Source organism: Salminus brasiliensis, chromosome 13 (genome assembly GCF_030463535.1).
Source record: "Salminus brasiliensis chromosome 13, fSalBra1.hap2, whole genome shotgun sequence".
Classification (NCBI taxonomy): Eukaryota; Metazoa; Chordata; class Actinopteri; order Characiformes; family Bryconidae; genus Salminus; species Salminus brasiliensis.
Genome location: NC_132890.1, coordinates 13,217,317 through 13,227,316, shown reverse-complemented (window position 1 = coordinate 13,227,316; position 10,000 = coordinate 13,217,317). Strand labels below are relative to the sequence as shown.

The window sequence follows — 10,000 nt, the reverse complement described above, 5'->3', positions numbered from 1 at the left end:
TCCTTTCTTACTTCCAAAGCAACCCCACCAAGCTCATTCAAACCAATCACACATTTCATTGCTCTCTCCTGTCCTCCTTCTCTTTTCACAAAAAAAATAAAACAACAAAACTTGCTCTTTTGGCTGACACTTGAACATTCAGCAACAAAGGCTAACGCCGGCCGCCAGACTCGGCCTTGTCAACATAAAAGTCACATAAGCCACATGAGTCGAATGGGCTCGTGAAACGGGACAATTACAAAATCACAAATCTTTCTCAACTGTCTTGGCTCCTTTTATTTACACCCCTAAATTCCACATACTAAGGTACAACAGGAATACGGGATAAATGCAGAGGCTACTTCCTACCAATATGGAAGCCGGGCAAAAAAAAAAAAAGAAAAAAGCTCACGCTAGCACGCCGGGCGAAGCATCGCTCTGAGATGAGTTGCGAGTCGCAGGGATGCCGGTGAAGCAGGCTCGGGCTGAGTGGGCCAGCCAGCCTTTTGACTTAGGGAAGTGGCGTCGCCATGTCAAGTTCAAAGAACTCTGTGAAGCTTTAGGGGGACAAAAGAACAACTGTTGTAGATGCAGGCAGGTCTGGGAGGAGAATTTTAAAAAAAACTCAATACAACTGGAAATCAGCCCCCCGAAACGAGAACGGGGACCCATGAATGGCGGCCCATGACTTGAGGTTGCGTGTAACGGTGAAATAAACATCACGGCTGTGACGAAACGGTGCTGTTATTGCCCCACGGCTCACTCCCTTTCGTGATGTGTTGCTTTAATGTGACCTAAGTAAGTGATCTAAATTAGCAGGTGTTTTTTTGTTTGTTTGTTTGTTTTTAACAGCAAATATTGGGCTTGTCCCACCCATGAGCTGCAACTGTGATTGGTTGTAGTTCTGCTCTGCGTTGACATCCTGTAACAGACTTTCCCCCCCATGTTGTCAGTTTCCTCAAACGTACACTGACCCCTACTGGCAGGCTTGGGTTACTTTTATCCACAGCATTCCCTCCACAGAGTTCTTGTTGAATATTTTCCAGTGTTTTGTTTTGAGAGCAACTGGCTATAATTAAGCCAAACTACAACTGATTGGTTTCCATCCCATGGCAGGCCATGCAGGTGGGCTTAAACGGCATCTGACGCTGAAATGTTTCGACTCTGAAGACTCCAAAGGCCGTATGAAATGTAACACAAGGACGTACATGTAAAAGAAAGGGTAATGCGTTGTAGATTTGTGAAAGCGTAAAGTAAGATGGAGTAAAAGTAAGAAAAGCAAGTGAAAGAATGTGCATGTAAGTGCTTGAGGATGGCAAAAGCTTACAGCACCTGGTATTCCCAGGCGGTCTCCCATCCAAGTACTAACCAGGCCCGACCCTGCTTAGCTTCCGAGATCAGACGAGATCGGGCGTGCTCAGGGTGGTATGGCCGTAAGCGAGAGCACTGCTTCCACTCAGCCTATTTATAAGCATGCGGCAAAAGACGGCTGCCTTTTCCACACTACAGGGGACACACATTTACTCGCCCTCCTTTCTTACTTCCAAAGCAACCCCACCAAGCTCATTCAAACCAATCACACATTTCATTGCTCTCTCCTGTCCTCCTTCTCTTTTCACAAAAAAAATAAAACAACAAAACTTGCTCTTTTGGCTGACACTTGAACATTCAGCAACAAAGGCTAACGCCGGCCGCCAGACTCGGCCTTGTCAACATAAAAGTCACATAAGCCACATGAGTCGAATGGGCTCGTGAAACGGGACAATTACAAAATCACAAATCTTTCTCAACTGTCTTGGCTCCTTTTATTTACACCCCTAAATTCCACATACTAAGGTACAACAGGAATACGGGATAAATGCAGAGGCTACTTCCTACCAATATGGAAGCCGGGCAAAAAAAAAAAAAGAAAAAAGCTCACGCTAGCACGCCGGGCGAAGCATCGCTCTGAGATGAGTTGCGAGTCGCAGGGATGCCGGTGAAGCAGGCTCGGGCTGAGTGGGCCAGCCAGCCTTTTGACTTAGGGAAGTGGCGTCGCCATGTCAAGTTCAAAGAACTCTGTGAAGCTTTAGGGGGACAAAAGAACAACTGTTGTAGATGCAGGCAGGTCTGGGAGGAGAATTTTAAAAAAAACTCAATACAACTGGAAATCAGCCCCCCGAAACGAGAACGGGGACCCATGAATGGCGGCCCATGACTTGAGGTTGCGTGTAACGGTGAAATAAACATCACGGCTGTGACGAAACGGTGCTGTTATTGCCCCACGGCTCACTCCCTTTCGTGATGTGTTGCTTTAATGTGACCTAAGTAAGTGATCTAAATTAGCAGGTGTTTTTTTGTTTGTTTGTTTGTTTTTAACAGCAAATATTGGGCTTGTCCCACCCATGAGCTGCAACTGTGATTGGTTGTAGTTCTGCTCTGCGTTGACATCCTGTAACAGACTTTCCCCCCCATGTTGTCAGTTTCCTCAAACGTACACTGACCCCTACTGGCAGGCTTGGGTTACTTTTATCCACAGCATTCCCTCCACAGAGTTCTTGTTGAATATTTTCCAGTGTTTTGTTTTGAGAGCAACTGGCTATAATTAAGCCAAACTACAACTGATTGGTTTCCATCCCATGGCAGGCCATGCAGGTGGGCTTAAACGGCATCTGACGCTGAAATGTTTCGACTCTGAAGACTCCAAAGGCCGTATGAAATGTAACACAAGGACGTACATGTAAAAGAAAGGGTAATGCGTTGTAGATTTGTGAAAGCGTAAAGTAAGATGGAGTAAAAGTAAGAAAAGCAAGTGAAAGAATGTGCATGTAAGTGCTTGAGGATGGCAAAAGCTTACAGCACCTGGTATTCCCAGGCGGTCTCCCATCCAAGTACTAACCAGGCCCGACCCTGCTTAGCTTCCGAGATCAGACGAGATCGGGCGTGCTCAGGGTGGTATGGCCGTAAGCGAGAGCACTGCTTCCACTCAGCCTATTTATAAGCATGCGGCAAAAGACGGCTGCCTTTTCCACACTACAGGGGACACACATTTACTCGCCCTCCTTTCTTACTTCCAAAGCAACCCCACCAAGCTCATTCAAACCAATCACACATTTCATTGCTCTCTCCTGTCCTCCTTCTCTTTTCACAAAAAAAATAAAACAACAAAACTTGCTCTTTTGGCTGACACTTGAACATTCAGCAACAAAGGCTAACGCCGGCCGCCAGACTCGGCCTTGTCAACATAAAAGTCACATAAGCCACATGAGTCGAATGGGCTCGTGAAACGGGACAATTACAAAATCACAAATCTTTCTCAACTGTCTTGGCTCCTTTTATTTACACCCCTAAATTCCACATACTAAGGTACAACAGGAATACGGGATAAATGCAGAGGCTACTTCCTACCAATATGGAAGCCGGGCAAAAAAAAAAAAAGAAAAAAGCTCACGCTAGCACGCCGGGCGAAGCATCGCTCTGAGATGAGTTGCGAGTCGCAGGGATGCCGGTGAAGCAGGCTCGGGCTGAGTGGGCCAGCCAGCCTTTTGACTTAGGGAAGTGGCGTCGCCATGTCAAGTTCAAAGAACTCTGTGAAGCTTTAGGGGGACAAAAGAACAACTGTTGTAGATGCAGGCAGGTCTGGGAGGAGAATTTAAAAAAAAACTCAATACAACTGGAAATCAGCCCCCCGAAACGAGAACGGGGACCCATGAATGGCGGCCCATGACTTGAGGTTGCGTGTAACGGTGAAATAAACATCACGGCTGTGACGAAACGGTGCTGTTATTGCCCCACGGCTCACTCCCTTTCGTGATGTGTTGCTTTAATGTGACCTAAGTAAGTGATCTAAATTAGCAGGTGTTTTTTTGTTTGTTTGTTTGTTTTTAACAGCAAATATTGGGCTTGTCCCACCCATGAGCTGCAACTGTGATTGGTTGTAGTTCTGCTCTGCGTTGACATCCTGTAACAGACTTTCCCCCCCATGTTGTCAGTTTCCTCAAACGTACACTGACCCCTACTGGCAGGCTTGGGTTACTTTTATCCACAGCATTCCCTCCACAGAGTTCTTGTTGAATATTTTCCAGTGTTTTGTTTTGAGAGCAACTGGCTATAATTAAGCCAAACTACAACTGATTGGTTTCCATCCCATGGCAGGCCATGCAGGTGGGCTTAAACGGCATCTGACGCTGAAATGTTTCGACTCTGAAGACTCCAAAGGCCGTATGAAATGTAACACAAGGACGTACATGTAAAAGAAAGGGTAATGCGTTGTAGATTTGTGAAAGCGTAAAGTAAGATGGAGTAAAAGTAAGAAAAGCAAGTGAAAGAATGTGCATGTAAGTGCTTGAGGATGGCAAAAGCTTACAGCACCTGGTATTCCCAGGCGGTCTCCCATCCAAGTACTAACCAGGCCCGACCCTGCTTAGCTTCCGAGATCAGACGAGATCGGGCGTGCTCAGGGTGGTATGGCCGTAAGCGAGAGCACTGCTTCCACTCAGCCTATTTATAAGCATGCAGCAAAAGACGGCTGCCTTTTCCACACTACAGGGGACACACATTTACTCGCCCTCCTTTCTTACTTCCAAAGCAACCCCACCAAGCTCATTCAAACCAATCACACATTTCATTGCTCTCTCCTGTCCTCCTTCTCTTTTCACAAAAAAAATAAAACAACAAAACTTGCTCTTTTGGCTGACACTTGAACATTCAGCAACAAAGGCTAACGCCGGCCGCCAGACTCGGCCTTGTCAACATAAAAGTCACATAAGCCACATGAGTCGAATGGGCTCGTGAAACGGGACAATTACAAAATCACAAATCTTTCTCAACTGTCTTGGCTCCTTTTATTTACACCCCTAAATTCCACATACTAAGGTACAACAGGAATACGGGATAAATGCAGAGGCTACTTCCTACCAATATGGAAGCCGGGCAAAAAAAAAAAAAGAAAAAAGCTCACGCTAGCACGCCGGGCGAAGCATCGCTCTGAGATGAGTTGCGAGTCGCAGGGATGCCGGTGAAGCAGGCTCGGGCTGAGTGGGCCAGCCAGCCTTTTGACTTAGGGAAGTGGCGTCGCCATGTCAAGTTCAAAGAACTCTGTGAAGCTTTAGGGGGACAAAAGAACAACTGTTGTAGATGCAGGCAGGTCTGGGAGGAGAATTTTAAAAAAAACTCAATACAACTGGAAATCAGCCCCCCGAAACGAGAACGGGGACCCATGAATGGCGGCCCATGACTTGAGGTTGCGTGTAACGGTGAAATAAACATCACGGCTGTGACGAAACGGTGCTGTTATTGCCCCACGGCTCACTCCCTTTCGTGATGTGTTGCTTTAATGTGACCTAAGTAAGTGATCTAAATTAGCAGGTGTTTTTTTGTTTGTTTGTTTGTTTTTAACAGCAAATATTGGGCTTGTCCCACCCATGAGCTGCAACTGTGATTGGTTGTAGTTCTGCTCTGCGTTGACATCCTGTAACAGACTTTCCCCCCCATGTTGTCAGTTTCCTCAAACGTACACTGACCCCTACTGGCAGGCTTGGGTTACTTTTATCCACAGCATTCCCTCCACAGAGTTCTTGTTGAATATTTTCCAGTGTTTTGTTTTGAGAGCAACTGGCTATAATTAAGCCAAACTACAACTGATTGGTTTCCATCCCATGGCAGGCCATGCAGGTGGGCTTAAACGGCATCTGACGCTGAAATGTTTCGACTCTGAAGACTCCAAAGGCCGTATGAAATGTAACACAAGGACGTACATGTAAAAGAAAGGGTAATGCGTTGTAGATTTGTGAAAGCGTAAAGTAAGATGGAGTAAAAGTAAGAAAAGCAAGTGAAAGAATGTGCATGTAAGTGCTTGAGGATGGCAAAAGCTTACAGCACCTGGTATTCCCAGGCGGTCTCCCATCCAAGTACTAACCAGGCCCGACCCTGCTTAGCTTCCGAGATCAGACGAGATCGTGCGTGCTCAGGGTGGTACGGCCGTAAGCGAGAGCACTGCTTCCACTCAGCCTATTTATAAGCATGCGGCAAAAGACGGCTGCCTTTTCCACACTACAGGGGACACACATTTACTCGCCCTCCTTTCTTACTTCCAAAGCAACCCCACCAAGCTCATTCAAACCAATCACACATTTCATTGCTCTCTCCTGTCCTCCTTCTCTTTTCACAAAAAAAATAAAACAACAAAACTTGCTCTTTTGGCTGACACTTGAACATTCAGCAACAAAGGCTAACGCCGGCCGCCAGACTCGGCCTTGTCAACATAAAAGTCACATAAGCCACATGAGTCGAATGGGCTCGTGAAACGGGACAATTACAAAATCACAAATCTTTCTCAACTGTCTTGGCTCCTTTTATTTACACCCCTAAATTCCACATACTAAGGTACAACAGGAATACGGGATAAATGCAGAGGCTACTTCCTACCAATATGGAAGCCGGGCAAAAAAAAAAAAAGAAAAAAGCTCACGCTAGCACGCCGGGCGAAGCATCGCTCTGAGATGAGTTGCGAGTCGCAGGGATGCCGGTGAAGCAGGCTCGGGCTGAGTGGGCCAGCCAGCCTTTTGACTTAGGGAAGTGGCGTCGCCATGTCAAGTTCAAAGAACTCTGTGAAGCTTTAGGGGGACAAAAGAACAACTGTTGTAGATGCAGGCAGGTCTGGGAGGAGAATTTAAAAAAAAACTCAATACAACTGGAAATCAGCCCCCCGAAACGAGAACGGGGACCCATGAATGGCGGCCCATGACTTGAGGTTGCGTGTAACGGTGAAATAAACATCACGGTTGTGACGAAACGGTGCTGTTATTGCCCCACGGCTCACTCCCTTTCGTGATGTGTTGCTTTAATGTGACCTAAGTAAGTGATCTAAATTAGCAGGTGTTTTTTTGTTTGTTTGTTTGTTTTTAACAGCAAATATTGGGCTTGTCCCACCCATGAGCTGCAACTGTGATTGGTTGTAGTTCTGCTCTGCGTTGACATCCTGTAACAGACTTTCCCCCCCATGTTGTCAGTTTCCTCAAACGTACACTGACCCCTACTGGCAGGCTTGGGTTACTTTTATCCACAGCATTCCCTCCACAGAGTTCTTGTTGAATATTTTCCAGTGTTTTGTTTTGAGAGCAACTGGCTATAATTAAGCCAAACTACAACTGATTGGTTTCCATCCCATGGCAGGCCATGCAGGTGGGCTTAAACGGCATCTGACGCTGAAATGTTTCGACTCTGAAGACTCCAAAGGCCGTATGAAATGTAACACAAGGACGTACATGTAAAAGAAAGGGTAATGCGTTGTAGATTTGTGAAAGCGTAAAGTAAGATGGAGTAAAAGTAAGAAAAGCAAGTGAAAGAATGTGCATGTAAGTGCTTGAGGATGGCAAAAGCTTACAGCACCTGGTATTCCCAGGCGGTCTCCCATCCAAGTACTAACCAGGCCCGACCCTGCTTAGCTTCCGAGATCAGACGAGATCGGGCGTGCTCAGGGTGGTACGGCCGTAAGCGAGAGCACTGCTTCCACTCAGCCTATTTATAAGCATGCGGCAAAAGACGGCTGCCTTTTCCACACTACAGGGGACACACATTTACTCGCCCTCCTTTCTTACTTCCAAAGCAACCCCACCAAGCTCATTCAAACCAATCACACATTTCATTGCTCTCTCCTGTCCTCCTTCTCTTTTCACAAAAAAAATAAAACAACAAAACTTGCTCTTTTGGCTGACACTTGAACATTCAGCAACAAAGGCTAACGCCGGCCGCCAGACTCGGCCTTGTCAACATAAAAGTCACATAAGCCACATGAGTCGAATGGGCTCGTGAAACGGGACAATTACAAAATCACAAATCTTTCTCAACTGTCTTGGCTCCTTTTATTTACACCCCTAAATTCCACATACTAAGGTACAACAGGAATACGGGATAAATGCAGAGGCTACTTCCTACCAATATGGAAGCCGGGCAAAAAAAAAAAAAGAAAAAAGCTCACGCTAGCACGCCGGGCGAAGCATCGCTCTGAGATGAGTTGCGAGTCGCAGGGATGCCGGTGAAGCAGGCTCGGGCTGAGTGGGCCAGCCAGCCTTTTGACTTAGGGAAGTGGCGTCGCCATGTCAAGTTCAAAGAACTCTGTGAAGCTTTAGGGGGACAAAAGAACAACTGTTGTAGATGCAGGCAGGTCTGGGAGGAGAATTTTAAAAAAAACTCAATACAACTGGAAATCAGCCCCCCGAAACGAGAACGGGGACCCATGAATGGCGGCCCATGACTTGAGGTTGCGTGTAACGGTGAAATAAACATCACGGCTGTGACGAAACGGTGCTGTTATTGCCCCACGGCTCACTCCCTTTCGTGATGTGTTGCTTTAATGTGACCTAAGTAAGTGATCTAAATTAGCAGGTGTTTTTTTGTTTGTTTGTTTGTTTTTAACAGCAAATATTGGGCTTGTCCCACCCATGAGCTGCAACTGTGATTGGTTGTAGTTCTGCTCTGCGTTGACATCCTGTAACAGACTTTCCCCCCCATGTTGTCAGTTTCCTCAAACGTACACTGACCCCTACTGGCAGGCTTGGGTTACTTTTATCCACAGCATTCCCTCCACAGAGTTCTTGTTGAATATTTTCCAGTGTTTTGTTTTGAGAGCAACTGGCTATAATTAAGCCAAACTACAACTGATTGGTTTCCATCCCATGGCAGGCCATGCAGGTGGGCTTAAACGGCATCTGACGCTGAAATGTTTCGACTCTGAAGACTCCAAAGGCCGTATGAAATGTAACACAAGGACGTACATGTAAAAGAAAGGGTAATGCGTTGTAGATTTGTGAAAGCGTAAAGTAAGATGGAGTAAAAGTAAGAAAAGCAAGTGAAAGAATGTGCATGTAAGTGCTTGAGGATGGCAAAAGCTTACAGCACCTGGTATTCCCAGGCGGTCTCCCATCCAAGTACTAACCAGGCCCGACCCTGCTTAGCTTCCGAGATCAGACGAGATCGGGCGTGCTCAGGGTGGTATGGCCGTAAGCGAGAGCACTGCTTCCACTCAGCCTATTTATAAGCATGCGGCAAAAGACGGCTGCCTTTTCCACACTACAGGGGACACACATTTACTCGCCCTCCTTTCTTACTTCCAAAGCAACCCCACCAAGCTCATTCAAACCAATCACACATTTCATTGCTCTCTCCTGTCCTCCTTCTCTTTTCACAAAAAAAATAAAACAACAAAACTTGCTCTTTTGGCTGACACTTGAACATTCAGCAACAAAGGCTAACGCCGGCCGCCAGACTCGGCCTTGTCAACATAAAAGTCACATAAGCCACATGAGTCGAATGGGCTTGTGAAACGGGACAATTACAAAATCACAAATCTTTCTCAACTGTCTTGGCTCCTTTTATTTACACCCCTAAATTCCACATACTAAGGTACAACAGGAATACGGGATAAATGCAGAGGCTACTTCCTACCAATATGGAAGCCGGGCAAAAAAAAAAAAAGAAAAAAGCTCACGCTAGCACGCCGGGCGAAGCATCGCTCTGAGATGAGTTGCGAGTCGCAGGGATGCCGGTGAAGCAGGCTCGGGCTGAGTGGGCCAGCCAGCCTTTTGACTTAGGGAAGTGGCGTCGCCATGTCAAGTTCAAAGAACTCTGTGAAGCTTTAGGGGGACAAAAGAACAACTGTTGTAGATGCAGGCAGGTCTGGGAGGAGAATTTTAAAAAAAACTCAATACAACTGGAAATCAGCCCCCCGAAACGAGAACGGGGACCCATGAATGGCGGCCCATGACTTGAGGTTGCGTGTAACGGTGAAATAAACATCACGGCTGTGACGAAACGGTGCTGTTATTGCCCCACGGCTCACTCCCTTTCGTGATGTGTTGCTTTAATGTGACCTAAGTAAGTGATCTAAATTAGCAGGTGTTTTTTTGTTTGTTTGTTTGTTTTTAACAGCAAATATTGGGCTTGTCCCACCCATGAGCTGCAACTGTGATTGGTTGTAGTTCTGCTCTGCGTTGACATCCTGTAACAGACTTTCCCCCCCATGTTGTCAGTTTCCTCAAACGTA

At 46.4% G+C, this 10,000-nt stretch overlaps 6 non-coding genes across 6 annotated transcripts; all 6 read right to left on the bottom strand.

Annotated features, from left to right (window-relative positions):
- Positions 1-1,299: 1,299 nt before the first annotated feature.
- LOC140576122 (5S ribosomal RNA) lies at positions 1,300-1,418 on the bottom strand. The gene has a single exon (XR_011981353.1). It is a non-coding gene; the product is annotated as a 5S ribosomal RNA (ribosomal RNA).
- A 1,390-nt stretch (positions 1,419-2,808) lies between these two features.
- LOC140576121 (5S ribosomal RNA) lies at positions 2,809-2,927 on the bottom strand. Its single transcript, XR_011981352.1, has one exon. It is a non-coding gene; the product is annotated as a 5S ribosomal RNA (ribosomal RNA).
- Positions 2,928-4,317: 1,390 nt separating this feature from the next.
- Positions 4,318-4,436, bottom strand: LOC140576119 (5S ribosomal RNA). Its single transcript, XR_011981350.1, has one exon. It is a non-coding gene; the product is annotated as a 5S ribosomal RNA (ribosomal RNA).
- Positions 4,437-5,826: 1,390 nt separating this feature from the next.
- On the bottom strand, positions 5,827-5,945 carry LOC140575856 (5S ribosomal RNA). The gene has a single exon (XR_011981113.1). It is a non-coding gene; the product is annotated as a 5S ribosomal RNA (ribosomal RNA).
- Positions 5,946-7,335: 1,390 nt separating this feature from the next.
- Positions 7,336-7,454, bottom strand: LOC140576489 (5S ribosomal RNA). The gene has a single exon (XR_011981700.1). It is a non-coding gene; the product is annotated as a 5S ribosomal RNA (ribosomal RNA).
- Positions 7,455-8,844: 1,390 nt separating this feature from the next.
- LOC140576118 (5S ribosomal RNA) lies at positions 8,845-8,963 on the bottom strand. The gene has a single exon (XR_011981349.1). It is a non-coding gene; the product is annotated as a 5S ribosomal RNA (ribosomal RNA).
- Between the last annotated feature and the right edge of the window lie 1,037 nt (positions 8,964-10,000).